The following is a 16,957-nucleotide window of genomic DNA, read 5'->3' on the forward strand; positions in this document are numbered from 1 at the left end:
TACAGATGGCAGTGTTGATATTTCCATCTATACACAGATGACCTTGTAGATATTTCCAAGTTTATACAGATGGCGACACAGATATTTCTATGGATATGTAGATGGCGGTGTAGATATTTCCATGTTTATGCAGATAGCGGTGTAGTTACTTCCATGTTTATATAGATACCGGTGTAGATATTTCCATGTATATACACATGGCGGTGTAGATATTTCCATGTTTATACAGATGGCGGTGTAGATATTTCCATGTTTTTACAGATAACTTTTTAAGTATTTCCATGTTTATACAGATGGCGATGTAGATATTTCGATGTTTATAGAGAGAGCAGTGGAGATATTTCCATGTTTATACAGATAGCGGTGTAGATATTTCCATGTTTATACTGATCGCGGTGTAGATATTTCCATGTTTATACAGATTGCCATGTAGATATTTCCATATTTATACAGATGTCTGTGTAGATATTTCCATGTGTATACAGATGGTATTGTAGGTATTTCCATGTTTATACAGATGGTGGTGTAGATATTTCCATGTTTATTCGGATGACTGTGTAGATATTTCCACGTTTTTACAGATGGCAGTGTAGATATTTCAATGTTTATAGAGATGGCGCTGTAGATATTTCCATGTTTATACAGATAAAGGTGGAGATATTTCTGTGTTTATTCAGACAGCAGTGGAGATATTACCATGTTTATACACATAGCGGTGTACATATTTCCATGTTTATAGAGACAGCGGTGTAGGCATTTCCATGTTTCTACAGATAGCGGTGCGGATATTTCCATGTTTATACAGATGCCTATGCAGATATTTCCATATTTATACAGAGGGCTGTGTAGATATTTCCATGTTTATACAGATGGCAAGGTAGATATTTCCATGTTCCTACACATGACTGTGTAGTTATTTCCATGTCTATACAGATGGCTTTGCAGGTATTTCCTTGTTTATAGAGATAGCGGTGTAGATATTTGCATGTTTATACAGATAGCGGTGTAAATATTTCCATGTTTTATACAGACCGTGGTGTAGATATTTCCATGTTTATACAGATACCGGTGTAGATATTTCCATGTTTATATAGACCGAAGTGTAGATATTTCCATGTTTATACAGATAGCGATGTAGATATTTCCATGTCTGTACAGATGGCGGTTTTGATGTTTCCATCTATACACAGATTGCCGTGTAGGTATTTCCATGTGTATATAGATGGCATTGTAAGTATTTCCATGTTTATACAGATGGTGGTGTAGATATTTCCATGTTTCTACAGATGGCGTTGTAGGTATTTCCATGTTTATACAGATTACGGTGTAGATATTTCCATGTTTATACAGATAGCAGTGTAAATATTTCCAAGTTTATACAGATCACGGTGTAGATATTTCCATGTTTATAGAGATAGCGGTGTAGATATTTCCATGTTTATAGAGATAGCGTTTTAGATATTTCCATGTTTATACAGACCGCGGTGTAGATATTTTCATGTTTATACAGATTGCGATGCAGATATTTCCATGTTTGTACAGATGGCGGTGTTGATATTTCCATCTATGCACAGATGACCGTGTAGATATTTCCATGTTTATACAGATGGCGGCGCAGATATTTCCATGGATATATAGATGGCGGTGTAGATATTTCCATGTTTATACAGATAGCGGTGTAGTCATTTCCATGTTTATATAGATAGCGGAGTAGATATTTCCATGTATATACACATGGCTGTGTAGATATTTCCATGTTTATACAGACGTCGGTGTAGATATTTCCATGTTTATGCAGATAACTTTGTAAGTATTTCCATGTTTATACAGATGGCGGTGTAGATATTTCCATGGACATGCAGATGGCGGTGTAGATATTTCCATGTTTATACAGATAGCGGTGTAGATATTTCCATGTTTACACAGATGGTGGTGTAGATATTTCCGTGTTTATACACATGACGGAGTAGATACTTCCATCATTGTGGAGATGGCAGTGTAGATATTTTCATGTTTATAGAGATATCGGTGTAGACATTTCCATATTTATAGAGATAGAGGTGTAGGTATTTCCATCTTTCTGCAGATGGCAGTGTAGATATTTCCATGTTTATACAGATGGCAGTGTAGATATTTCCATATTTATACAGATGTCTGTGTAGATAATTCCATGTGTATACAGATGGTATTGTAGGTATTTCCATGTTTATACAGATGGTGGTGTAGATATTTCCATGTTTATTCAGATGACTGTGTAGATATTTCCATGTTTTTACACATGGCAGTGTAGATATTTCAATGTTTATAGAGATTGCACTGTAGATATTTCCATGTTTATACAGATTACGGTGGAGATATTTCCATGTTTATACAGAGAGCAGTGGAGATATTTCCATGTTTATACAGATAGCGGTGTACATATTTCCATGTTTATAGAGACAGCGGTGTAGGTATTTCCATGTTTATAGAGATAGCGGTGCAGATATTTCCATGTTTATACAGATGCCTATGCAGATATTTCCATATTTATACAGAGGGCTGTGTAGATATTTCTATGTTTATACAGATGGCAGTGTAGATATTTAAATGTTCCTACACATGACTGTGTAGGTATTTCCAAGTTTATACAGATGTCTTTGTAGATATTTCCATGTTTATAGAGATAGCGGTGCAGATATATCCATGTTTATACAGATAGCGGTGTATATATTTCCATGTTTATACAGATCGTGGTGTAGATATTTCCATGTTTATTCAAATACAGGTGTTGATATTTCCATGTTTATACAGACCGCAGTGTAGATATTTCCATGTTTATACAGATGGCAGTGTAGATATATACATGTTTATACAGATAACTTTGTAAATATTTCAATGTTTATACAGATGGCGGTGTAGATATTTCGATGTTTATAGATTTAGCAGTGGAGATATTTCCATGTTTATACAGATAGCGGTGTAGATATTTCCATGTTTATACTGATCGTGGTGTAGATATTTCCATGTTTATAGAGATGGCGGTGTAGATATTTCCATGTTCATAGAGACAGCGGTGTTGATTTTTCCATGTTTATAGAGATAGCTGTGTGTATATTTCCATGTTTATACAGATAATGGTGTAGATATTTCCATGTTTATAGAGATGGCGGTGTAGATATTTCCATCTTTATACAGATCACGGTGTATGTATTTCCATGTTTATACAGATCGCGGTGTAGATATTTCCATGTTTATACAGATCATGGTGTAGATATTTCCATGTTTATACAGATCACGGTGTTGATATTGCCATGTTTATAGGGATAGCGGTGCAAATATTTCCATATTTATACAGATAGCGGTGTAGTTATTAGCATGTTTATACAGATAGCGGTGCAGATATTTCCATGTATAAACAGATGTCTGTGTATATATTTCCATGTTTAAACAGATGGCGATGTAGATATTTCCTTGTTTATACAAATAGCGGTGTAGTTATTTCCATGTTTATACAGATAGCGGTGTAGATATTTCCATGTATATACAGATGGCTGTGTAGATATTTCCATGCTTATGCAGATGGCTCTGTAGATATTTCCAAGTTTATACAGACGACTTTGTAGGTATTTCCATGTTTACACAGATGGCGGTGTAGGTATTTCCATGTTTATAGAGATAGCTGTGTAGATATTTCCATGTGTATACAGATAGCGGTGTAGATATTTCCATGTTTATACAGATAGCGGTGTAGATGTTTCCACGTATATACAGATGGCTGTGTAGATATTTCCATGTTTATAAAGATGGCTGTGTAGATATTTCCATGTTTATACAGACGACTTTGTAGTTATTTCCATGTTTATACAGATGGCGGTGTAGATATTTACATGTTTATAGAGATAGCTGTGTAGATATTTCCATGTTTACACAGATAGCGGTCTAGATATTTCCATATTTATACAGATCGCGGTGCAGATATTTCCATGTTTATACAGATCGCGGTGTAGCTATTTCCATGTTTATACAGATAGCGGTGTAGATATTTCCATGTTTATACAGATTTCGGTGTAGATAATTCCATATTTATAGAGATGGCGGTGTAGATATTTCCATGTTTATAGAGATAGCGGTGTAGATATATCCATGTTCATAGAGATAGCAGTGAGGATATTTCCATGTTTATACAGATAGCAGTGTAGATATTTCCACTTTTATAGAGATAGTGGTTTAGATATTTCATATTTATATAGATAGCGTGTAGATATTTCCATGTTTATACAGATTTCGGTGTAGATATTTCCAGGTTTATACAGATAGCGGTGTAGATATTTCCACTTTTATGCAGATGGCGGTGTAGATTTTTCCATCTTTATACAAATGGCAGTGTAGATATTTCCATGTTTATAGAGATGGCGGTGTAGATATTTCCATGTTTATATAGATAGCAGTGTAGATATTTTCTTGTTTATGTAGATGGCGTTGTAGATACCTCCATGTTTAAAGAGATGGCAGTGTGTGTATTTCCATGTTAATGGAGATAGCGGTGTAGATATTTCCATGTTTATAGAGATAGCGGTGTAGTTATTTCCATGTTTATAGAGATAGCGGTGTATATATTAACATGTTTCTACAGATGACTGTGTAGATATTTCCATGTTTGTATAGATGGCAGTGTAGATATTTCCATGATTATAGAGATAGCGGTGTAGATATTTTCATGTTTATACAGATTGCGGTGGAGATATTTCCATGTTTATACAGATAGCAATGGAGATATTTCCACGTTAATACACATACCGGTGTAGATATTTCCATGTTTATACAGATAGCGGTGTAGTTATTTCCATCTTTACACAGATGGCTGTGCCGATATTTCCATGTTCATACAGAGTTCTCTGTGGATATTTCCATGTTTATATAGATGACGGTGTAGATATATCCAGGTTTATACAGATGACTGTTTAGATATTTCCATGTTAATACAGATGGCGGTGTAGATATTTCCATGTTTATAGAGATAGCGGTGTAGATATTTCCATGTTTATAGAGATAGCGGTTTAAATATTTCCATCTTTATACAGATAATGCTGTAGATATTTCCATGTTTATACAGATGGCGGTGTAGATACAGCCAGGTTTCTGAATATGGCAGTGTAGATATTTTCATGTTTACATAGATGGTGGTGTAGGTATTTCCATGTTTACAGAGATTGCGGTGTAGATACTTCCATGTTTATAGTGCAAGTGGTGTAGCTATTTCCATGTTTATACAGATAGCGGTGTAGACATTTCCATATTTATACAGGTAGCGGTGTAGGTATTTCCATGTTTATACAGATGGCGGTGTAGATATTTCCATGATTCTAAAGATGGCGGTGTAGATATTTCCTTGTGTATACAGATAGCTGTGTAGATATTTCCATGTTTATACAGATAGCGGTGTAGATATTTCCATGTTTATACAGACAGCGGTGTAGATATTTCCATGTTTATACAGATAGCGGTGGAGATATTTCCCTGTTTATACAGATATCGATGTAGATATTTCCATGTTTATACAGATAGCGGTGTAGATATTTCCATGTTTATAGAGTTAGCGGTGCAGATATTTCCATGTTTATACAGATGGCTGTGTAGATATTTCCATGTGTATACAGATGGCAGTGTAGATATTTCCATGTTTATACAGATAGCGGTGTAGATATTTCCATGTTTACAGATATAGCGGTAAAGATATTTCCATCTTTGCACAGATTGCGATGTAGACATTTCAAACTTTACACAGACAGCTGTGTACATATTTCCAAGTTTACACAGATACCTGTGTCGATATTTCCATGTTTACAGAGTTATCATTGTATATATTTCCATGTTTATACAGATAGAAGTGAATATATTTCCATGTTTATACAGATAGTGGTGTAGATATTTCCAAGTTTATACAGATGGCGGTGTACATACATCCATGTTTCTGAAGATGGAGGTGTAGATATTTTCATGTTTATACAGATGGCGGTGTAGATATTTCCATGTATATAGAGATTGCAGTGTAGATATTTCCATGTTTATAGCGAAAGTGGTGTTGGTATTTCCATGTTTTTAGAGATAGCGGTGTAGATATTTCCATATTTATACAGATAGCCGTGTAGGTATTTCCATGTTTATACAGATTGCGGTGTAGATATCTCCATGTTTCTACAGATGGAGGTGTAGATATTCCCTTGTTTATACAGACAGCGGTGTAGATATTTCCATGTTTCCAGAGATAGCGGTTTAGTTATTTCCATCTTTGCAAAGATTGCCGTGTAGATATTTCCATGTTTATGCAGATAGCTGTGTAGATATTTCCAAGTTTACACAAATAGCTGTGTAGATATTTCCATGTTGACACACATAGCGTTGTAGATATTTCCATGTTTATACAGATTGCGGTGTAGATATGTCCATGTTTATACAGAAAGCGGTGAAGATATTTTCGTGTAGATACAGATAGCGGTGGAGATATTTCCATGTTTATAGAGACTACGGTATAGATATTTCCATGTTTATACAGATAGTGGTGTAGATATTTCCATGTTTACAGCGATAGCTGTGTAGATATTTCCATGTTTATACAGATCACGCTGTTGGTATTACCATGTTTATAGGGATAGCGGTGCAAATATTTCCACATTTATACAGATAGCTGTGTAGTTATTAGCATGTTTATACAGATAGCCGTGTAGATATTTCCATGTATAAAGAGATGTCTGTGTATATATTTCCATGTTTAAACAGATGGCGGTGTAGATATTTCCTTGTTTATACAAAGAGCGGTGTAGTTATTTCCATGTTTATAAAGATAGCGGTGTAGATATTTCCATGTATATACAGATGTCTGTGTAGGTATTTCAATGTTTATACAGATAGCGGTGTAGTTATTTCCATGTTTAAACAGATCGCGGTGTAGTTATTTCCAGTTTATACAGATCACGGTGTAGATATTTCCATGTTTATACAGATCACCGTGTAGATATTTCCATGTTTATACAGATAGCGGTGTAGATATTTCCATGTTTATACAGATAGCGCTGTAGATAATTCCATGTTTATACAGATGGCGGTGTAGATATTTCCATGTTTATAGAGATGGCGGTGTATATATTTCCATGTTTATAGAGATAGTGGTGTAGATATATCCATGTTCATAGAGATAGCATTGAGGATATTTCCATGTTTATATAGATAGCAGTGTAGATATTTCCATTTTTATAGAGATAGCGGTTTAGATATTTCATATTTATACAGATAGCGTTGTAGATATTTCCATGTTCATACAGATTGCGGTGTAGATATTTCCATGCTTATACACATGACTGTGTAGTTATTTCCATGTTTATGCAGATGGCTTTGTCGATATTTCCATGTTTATAGAGATAGCGGTGCAGATATTTCCATGTTTATACAGATAGTGGTGTAAATATTTCCATGTTTATACAGATACCGGTGCAGATATTAACATGTTTATACAGACCGCAGTGTAGTTATTTCCATGTTTATAGAGATAGCTGTGTAGATATTTTCATGTTTGTACAGATGGCGGTGTTGACGTTTCCATCTATACACAGATTGCCGTGTAGGTATTTGCATGTGTATACCGATGGCATTGAAGATATTTCCATGTTTATACAGATGGTGGTGTAGATATTTCCATGTTTATGCAGATGACTGTATAGGTATTTCCATGGTTTTACAGATGGCATTGTAGATACTTCCATGTTTATAGAGATAGCAGTGTAGATATTTCCATGTTTATACAGATGGCAGTGTAGCTATTTCCATGTTTATAGAGATAGCGGTGTAAATATTTCCATATTTATACAGATAACTGTGTAGATATTTTCATGTTTATACAGATAGCGTTGTAAATATTTCCATGTTTATACAGATCATGGTGTAGATATTTCCATGTTTATAGTGATAGCGGTGTAGATATTTCCATGTTTATACAGATAGCGGTGTAGATATTTCCATGTTTATACAGACCGCTGTGTAGATATTTCCATGTTTATACAGATAGCGGTGCAGATATTTCCATGTTTGTACAGATGGCGGTGTTGATATTTCCATCTATACACAGATGACCTTGTAGATATTTCCAAGTTTATACAGATGGCGACACAGATATTTCTATGGATATGTAGATGGCGGTGTAGATATTTCCATGTTTATGCAGATAGCGGTGTAGTTACTTCCATGTTTATATAGATACCGGTGTAGATATTTCCATGTATATACACATGGCGGTGTAGATATTTCCATGTTTATACAGATGGCGGTGTAGATATTTCCATGTTTTTACAGATAACTTTTTAAGTATTTCCATGTTTATACAGATGGCGATGTAGATATTTCGATGTTTATAGAGAGAGCAGTGGAGATATTTCCATGTTTATACAGATAGCGGTGTAGATATTTCCATGTTTATACTGATCGCGGTGTAGATATTTCCATGTTTATACAGATTGCCATGTAGATATTTCCATATTTATACAGATGTCTGTGTAGATATTTCCATGTGTATACAGATGGTATTGTAGGTATTTCCATGTTTATACAGATGGTGGTGTAGATATTTCCATGTTTATTCGGATGACTGTGTAGATTTTTCCACGTTTTTACAGATGGCAGTGTAGATATTTCAATGTTTATAGAGATGGCGCTGTAGATATTTCCATGTTTATACAGATAAAGGTGGAGATATTTCTGTGTTTATTCAGACAGCAGTGGAGATATTACCATGTTTATACACATAGCGGTGTACATATTTCCATGTTTATAGAGACAGCGGTGTAGGCATTTCCATGTTTATACAGATAGCGGTGCGGATATTTCCATGTTTATACAGATGCCTATGCAGATATTTCCATATTTATACAGAGGGCTGTGTAGATATTTCCATGTTTATACAGATGGCAAGGTAGATATTTCCATGTTCCTACACATGACTGTGTAGTTATTTCCATGTCTATACAGATGGCTTTGCAGGTATTTCCTTGTTTATAGAGATAGCGGTGTAGATATTTCCATGTTTATACAGATAGCGGTGTAAATATTTCCATGTTTTATACAGACCGTGGTGTAGATATTTCCATGTTTATACAGATACCGGTGTAGATATTTCCATGTTTATATAGACCGAAGTGTAGATATTTCCATGTTTATACAGATAGCGATGTAGATATTTCCATGTCTGTACAGATGGCGGTTTTGATGTTTCCATCTATACACAGATTGCCGTGTAGGTATTTCCATGTGTATATAGATGGCATTGTAAGTATTTCCATGTTTATACAGATGGTGGTGTAGATATTTCCATGTTTCTACAGATGGCGTTGTAGGTATTTCCATGTTTATACAGATTACGGTGTAGATATTTCCATGTTTATACAGATAGCAGTGTAAATATTTCCATGTTTATACAGATCACGGTGTAGATATTTCCATGTTTATAGAGATAGCGGTGTAGATATTTCCATGTTTATAGAGATAGCGTTTTAGATATTTCCATGTTTATACAGACCGCGGTGTAGATATTTTCATGTTTATACAGATTGCGATGCAGATATTTCCATGTTTGTACAGATGGCGGTGTTGATATTTCCATCTATGCACAGATGACCGTGTAGATATTTCCATGTTTATACAGATGGCGGTGCAGATATTTCCATGGATATGTAGATGGCGGTGTAGATATTTCCATGTATATACACATGGCTGTGTAGATATTTCCATGTTTATACAGACGTCGGTGTAGATATTTCCATGTTTATGCAGATAACTTTGTAAGTATTTCCATGTTTATACAGATGGCGGTGTAGATATTTCCATGGACATGCAGATGGCGGTGTAGATATTTCCATGTTTATACAGAGAGCAGTGTAGATATTTCCATGTTTACACAGATGGTGGTGTAGATATTTCCGTTTTTATACACATGACGGAGTAGATACTTCCATCTTTATGGAGATGGCAGTGTAGATATTTTCATGTTTATAGAGATATCGGTGTAGACATTTCCATATTTATAGAGATAGCGGTGTAGATATTTCCATCTTTCTGCAGATGGCAGTGTAGATATTTCCATGTTTATACAGATGGCAGTGTAGATATTTCCATATTTATACAGATGTCTGTGTAGATAATTCCATGTGTATACAGATGGTATTGTAGGTATTTCCATGTTTATACAGATGGTGGTGTAGATATTTCCATGTTTATTCAGATGACTGTGTAGATATTTCCATGTTTTTACACATGGCAGTGTAGATATTTCAATGTTTATAGAGATTGCACTGTAGATATTTCCATGTTTATACAGATTACGGTGGAGATATTTCCATGTTTATACAGAGAGCAGTGGAGATATTTCCATGTTTATACAGATAGCGGTGTACATATTTCCATGTTTATAGAGACAGTGGTGTAGGTATTTCCATGTTTATAGAGATAGCGGTGCAGATATTTCCATGTTTATACAGATGCCTATGCAGATATTTCCATATTTATACAGAGCGCTGTGTAGATATTTCTATGTTTATACAGATGGCAGTGTAGATATTTAAATGTTCCTACACATGACTGTGTAGGTATTTCCAAGTTTATACAGATGTCTTTGTAGATATTTCCATGTTTATAGAGATAGCGGTGCAGATATATCCATGTTTATACAGATAGCGGTGTATATATTTCCATGATTATACAGATCGTGGTGTAGATATTTCCATGTTTATTCAGATACAGGTGTTGATATTTCCATGTTTATACAGACCGCAGTGTAGATATTTCCATGTTTATACAGATGACGGTGTAGATATATACATGTTTATAAAGATAACTTTGTAATTATTTCAATGTTTATACACATGGCGGTGTAGATATTTCAATGTTTATAGATTTAGCAGTGGAGATATTTCCATGTTTATACAGATAGCGGTGTAGATATTTCCATGTTAATACTGATCGTGGTGTAGATATTTCCATGTTTATAGAGATGGCGGTGTAGATATTTCCATGTTCATAGAGATAGCGGTGTTGATTTTTCCATGTTTATAGAGATAGCTGTGTGTATATTTCCATGTTTATACAGATAATGGTGTAGATATTTCCATGTTTATAGAGATGGCGGTGTAGATATTTCCATGTTTATACAGACGTCGGTGTAGATATTTCCATGTTTATGCAGATAACTTTGTAAGTATTTCCATTTTTATACAGATGGCGGTGTAGATATTTCGATGTTTATAGAGATAGCAGTGGAGATATTTCCATGTTTATAGAGATAGCGGTGTAGACATTTCCATGTTTATACTGATCGCGGTGTAGATATTTCCATGTTTATAGAGATGGAGGTGTAGATATTTCCTTGTTCATAGAGATAGCGGTTTTGATTTTTCCATGTTTATAGAGATAGCTGTGTGGATATTTCCATGTTTATACACATAGAGGTGTAGATATTTCCATGTTTATAGAGATTGCGCTGTAGATATTTCCATGTTTATACAGATCACGGTGTAGATATTTCCGTGTTTATACAGATCGCACTGTAGATATTTCCATGTTTATACAGATCATGGTGTAGATATTTCCATGTTTATACTGATCGCGGTGTTGATATTACCATGTTTATAGGGATCGCGGTGCAAATATTTCCACATTTATACAGATAGCGGTGTAGTTATTAGCATGTTTATACAGATAGCGGTGTAGACATTTCCATGTATAAACAGATGTCTGTGTATATATTTCCATGTTTAAACAGATGGCGGTGTAGATATTTCCTTGTTTATACACATAGCGGTGTAGATATTATCATGTTTTTACAGATAGCGGTGCAGATATTTCCATGTATATACAGATGGCTGTTTAGATATTTCCATGTTTATACAGATGGGTGTGTAAATATTTCCATGTTTATACAGATGACTTTGTAGGTATTTCCATGTTTATACAGATGGCGGTGTAGATATTTCTATGTTTAAAGAGATAGCTGTGTAGATATTTCCATGTTTATACAGATAGCGGTCTAGATATTTCCATGTTTATACAGATCGCGGTGTAGATATTTCCATGTTTCTACAGATCGCGGTTTAGATATTTCCATGTTTATACAGATAGCGTTGTAGATATTTCCATGTTTATACAGATGGCGGTGTAGATATTTCCATGTTTATAGAGATAGCGGTGTAGATATATCCATGTTCATAGAGATAGCAGTGAGGATATTTCCATGTTTATACAGATAGCAGTGTAGATATTTCCACTTTTATAGAGATAGTGGTTTAGATATTTCATATTTATACAGATAGCGGTGTAGATATTTCCATGTTTATACAGATAGCGGTGTAGATATTTCCATGTTTCTATAGATGGCAGTGTAGATATTTTCTTGTTTATGTAGATGGCGTTGTAGATACCTCCATGTTTAAAGATATGGCGGTGTGTATATTTCCATGTTGATGGAGATAGCGGTGTAGATATTTCCATGTTTATAGAGATAGCGTTTTAGATATTTCCATGTTTATACAGACCGCGGTGTAGATATATTCATGTTTATACAGATTGCGATGCAGATATTTCCATGTTTGTACAGATGGCGGTGTTGATATTTCCATCTATACACAGATGACCGTGTAGATATTTCCATGTTTATACAGATGGCGGCGCAGATATTTCCATGGATATGTAGATGGCGGTGTAGATATTTCCATGTTTATACAGATAGCGGTGTAGTCATTTCCATGTTTATATAGATAGCGGAGTAGATATTTCCATGTATATACACATGGCTGTGTAGATATTTCCATGTTTATACAGACGTCGGTGTAGATATTTCCATGTTTATGCAGATAACTTTGTAAGTATTTCCATGTTTATACAGATGGCGGTGTAGATATTTCGATGTTTATAGAGATAGCAGTGGAGATATTTCCATGTTTATAGAGATAGCGGTGTAGATATTTCCCTGTTTATACTGATCACGGTGTAGATATTTCCATGTTTATAGAGATGGCGGTGTAGATACTTCCTTGTTCATAGAGATAGCGGTTTTGATTATTCCATGTTTATAGAGATAGCTGTGTGGATATTTCCATGTTTATACAGATAGAGGTGTAGATATTTCCATGTTTATAGAGATTGCGGTGTAGATATTTCCATGTTTATACAGATCACGGTGTAGATATTTCCGTGTTTATACAGATCGCAGTGTAGATATTTCCATGTTTATACAGATCATGGTGTAGATATTTCCATGTTTATACTGATCGCGGTGTTGATATTACCATGTTTATAGGGATCGCGGTGCAAATATTTCCACATTTATACAGATAGCGGTGTAGTTATTAGCATGTTTATACAGATAGCGGTGTAGATATTTCCATGTATAAACAGATGTCGGTGTATATATTTCCAGGTTTAAACAGATGGCGGTGTAGATATTTCCTTGTTTATACACATAGCGGTGTAGATATTATCATGTTTTTACAGATAGCGGTGCAGATATTTCCATGTATATACAGATGGCTGTTTAGATATTTCCATGTTTATACAGATGGGTGTGTAGATATTTCCATGTTTATTCAGATGACTTTGTAGGTATTTCCATGTTTATACAGATGGCGGTGTAGATATTTCTATGTTTAAAGAGATAGCTGTGTAGATATTTCCATGTTTATACAGATAGCGGTCTAGATATTTCCATGTTTATACAGATCGCGGTGTAGATATTTCCATGTTTATACAGATAGCGTTGTAGATATTTCCATGTTTATACAGATGGCCGTGTAGATATTTCCATGTTTATAGAGATAGCGGTGTAGATATATCCATGTTCATAGAGATAGCAGTGAGGATATTTCCATGTTTATACAGATAGCAGTGTAGATATTTCCACTTTTATAGAGATAGCGGTTTAGAGATTTCATATTTATACAGATAGCGGTGTAGATATTTCCATGTTTATACAGATAGCGGTGTAGATATTTCCATGTTTCTATAGATGGCAGTGTAGATATTTTCTTGTTTATGTAGATGGCGTTGTAGATACCTCCATGTTTAAAGATATGGCGGTGTGTATATTTCCATGTTGATGGAGATAGCGGTGTAGATATTTCCATGTTTATAGAGATAGCGGTGTAGTTATTTCCATGTTTATACAGGTTGCGGTGGAGATATGTCCATGTTTATACAGATAGCAATGGAGATATTTCCACGTTAATACACATAGCGGTGTAGATATTTCCATGTTTATACAGATAGCGGTGTAGATATTTCCATGTTTATACACAGTTCTCAGTAGATATTCCATGTTTATATAGATGACAGTGTAGATATTTCCATGTTAATACAGATGGCGGTGTAGATATTTCCATGTTTATATAGACCGAAGTGTAGATATTTCCATGTTTATAGAGAGAGCGGTGTAGGTATTTCCATGTTTATAGAGATAGAGGTTTAAATATTTCCATCTTTATACAGATAGTGGTGTAGATATTTCCATGTTTATACAGATGGCGGTGTAGATACAGCCATGTTTCTGAATATGGCAGTGTAGATATTTTCCTGGTTACATAGATTGCGGTGTAGATATTTCCATGTTTATAGTGCAAGTGGTGTAGGTATTTCCATGTTTATAGAGATAGCGGTGTAGACATTTCCATATTTATACAGGTAGCGGAATAGGTATTTCCATGTTTACACAGATGGCGGTGTAGATTTTTCCATGTTTCTAAAGATGGCGGTGTAGATATTTCCTTGTTTATACAGATAGCGGTGTAGATATTTCCATGTTTATACAGATAGCGGTGTTGCTACTTCCATGTTTATACAGATAGCGGTGTAGATATTTCCATGTTTATACAGCTCGTGGTGTAGATATTTCCGTCTTTATACAGATGGGAGTGGAGATATTTCCATGTTGATACAGATAGCGGTGTAGATATTTCCATGTCTATAGAGATAGCGGTGTAGTTATTTCCACATTTATTCAGATTGCGGTGTGGATATTTCCATGCTTATACAGATAGAAGTGAATATATTTCCATGTTTATACAGATAGTGGTGTAGATATTTCCAAGTTTATACAGATGGCGGTGTAGGTACATCCATGTTTCTGAAGATGGCGGTGTAGATATTTTCATGTTTATGGAGAAGGTGGTGTAGATATTTCCATGAATATAGAGATTGCAGTGTAGATATTTCCATGTTTATAGAGAAAGCGGTGTAGGTATTTCCATGTTTATAGAGATAGCGGTGTAGATATTTCCATATTTATACAGATAGTGGTGTAGGTATTTCCATGTTTATACAGATTGCGGTATAGATATTTCCATGTTTCTACAGATGGCGGTGTAGATATTTCCTTGTTTATACAGACAGCAGTGCAGATATTTCCATGTTTATACAGGTAGCGGTGTAGATATTTCCATGTTTACGGAGATAGCGGTGTAGTTATTTCCATCTTTGCACAGATTGCCGTGTAGATATTTCCATGTTTACGCAGATAGCTGTGTAGATATTTCCAAGTTTACACAGGTAGCTGTGTAGATATTTCCATGTTTACACACATAGCGTTGTAGATATTTCCATGTTTATACAGATTGTGGTGTTGATATGTCCATGTTTATACAGAAAGCGGTGTAGATATTTTCATGTTTATACAGATAGCGGTGTAGATATTTCCATGTTTACAGAGATAGAAGTGTAGATATTTCCATCTTTGCACAGATTGCTGTGTAGATATTTCCATTTTTACACAGATAGCTGTGTAGATATTTCCAAGTTTACACAGATAGCTGTGTAGATACTTCCATGTTTACGCAGATAGCGTTGTAGATATTTCCATGTTTATACAGATAGCGGTGTAGATATTTCCATGTTTATACAGATAGCGGTGTAGTTATTTCCATGTTTATACAGATATCGGTGAAGATATATCCCTGTTTATACAGATAGCGATGTAGATATTTCCATGTTTGTACAGATAGCGGTGTAGATTTTTCCATGTTTATAGAGATAGCAGTGTAGATATTTCCATGTTTATACAGATGGCTGTGTAGATATTTCCATGTGTGTACAGATGGCGTTGTAGATATTTCCATGTTTAGACAGATGGCAGTGTAGATATTTCCATGTTTATACAGATATCGGTGTAGATATTTCCATGTTTACAGAGAGAGTGGTGTAGGTATTTCCATCTTTGCACAGATTACGGTGTAGGTATTGCCAAATTTACACAGATAGCGGTGTAGATATTTCCAAGTTTAGACTGATAGCTTTGTAGATATTTCCATGTTTACAGACATAGCATTGTAGATATTTCCGCGTTTATACAGATTGCGGTGTAGTTATTTCCATGTTGATACAGATAGTGGTGTAGATATTTCCATGTTTATACAGGTAGCGGTGTAGAAATTCCCATGTTTATACAGATCGCTTTGTAGACATTTCCATTTTTCTACAGATGTCAGTGTAGATATTTCCAAGTTTATACAGATTACAGTGTAGGTATTTCCATGTCTATAGAGATAGCGGTGTAGGTATTTCCATATTTATACAGATTGCGGTGTAGATATTTCCATCTTTATAAAGATGGCGGTGTAGATATTTCCATGTTTATACAGATGGCAGTGAATGTATTTCCATGTTTATACACATAGTGGTGTAGATATTTCCATGTTTATACAGATGGCGGTGTAGATACAGCCATGTTTCTGAAGATGGCGGTGTAGATATTTTCATGTGTATAGAGATGGCGGTGTAGATATTTCCATGTATATAGAGATTGCAGTGTAGATATTTCCATGTTTATAGAGAAAGTGGTGTAGGTATTTCCATGTTTATAGAGGTAGCGGTGTGGATATTTCCATATTTATACAGATAGTGGTGTAGGTATTTCCATGTTTATACAGATCGCGGTGTAGATATTTCCTTGTTTATA

Source organism: Pan troglodytes, chromosome 21 (genome assembly GCF_028858775.2).
Source record: "Pan troglodytes isolate AG18354 chromosome 21, NHGRI_mPanTro3-v2.0_pri, whole genome shotgun sequence".
NCBI lineage: Eukaryota > Metazoa > Chordata > Mammalia > Primates > Hominidae > Pan > Pan troglodytes.